Consider the following 674-nt stretch of genomic DNA (forward strand, 5'->3'; position numbering starts at 1 on the left):
ATACACAACTCTCCTATTCCCTCCCTTCTGTAAGTTCTAACATATAATACTTAAAATAAAATTTCTATGGTAAAATGTATGGACAACAGTAAGAAATAATACCAACAAATTGAAGTTAAAGCCAACCAAACAGAGAAATCGCGCATCTTACCTGTCGGTGACGCGGACGAAGAAGCTGGCGGGAAAAAGCCGAGTTGGCGGGAAGACACGAACACTCCTGAAAATATTCCAACGCTCTTGTATTTTTATTCTCACAGCACTCGCACTCGCACTCTTGTAGATCAATGGCTGGCCAGGTAGCCGTAGGAAAGGTAATCCTGCCACTACATACACTGGCGCCAAAAATACATGCCCGCTCTGATAGCCGACTTCGGGTATACTCTTCTTTCGGGAAAAGTTGATTTGCCGGTAGGTTTGCAATGGCGAGCCGCAACCTTGCATTGTGTTACTGACATTGTTTTGCACTTGACTGCATTGCGAATGTTTTCTTCCTCTTTTAACACCAACGATCGCACGAAAATTCGCAAAACACTGATAAAATAAAGACACTGACATGTCTGTGTTAAGTGAACTCTTGAAATTGTCCTTATACGCCGCATTTTGTATAATAACAAATTGATGGAAAATATTGTAAATAAAGTTTACGATTAATAAACCTAATTAATTTTGAAATA

At 39.8% G+C, this 674-nt stretch overlaps 1 long non-coding RNA gene across 1 annotated transcript in view; it reads right to left on the reverse strand.

The window, feature by feature from the left end:
- The window catches only part of LOC119593721, a 1,971-nt gene continuing 1,297 nt past the window's right edge, over positions 1–674 (reverse strand). The window contains exon 2 of the long non-coding RNA XR_005230556.1: positions 1–217. This is a non-coding gene — a long non-coding RNA (uncharacterized LOC119593721). The remainder of the gene's footprint in view (positions 218–674) is intronic.

This window comes from Penaeus monodon, chromosome 32 (assembly GCF_015228065.2).
Source record: "Penaeus monodon isolate SGIC_2016 chromosome 32, NSTDA_Pmon_1, whole genome shotgun sequence".
NCBI lineage: Eukaryota > Metazoa > Arthropoda > Malacostraca > Decapoda > Penaeidae > Penaeus > Penaeus monodon.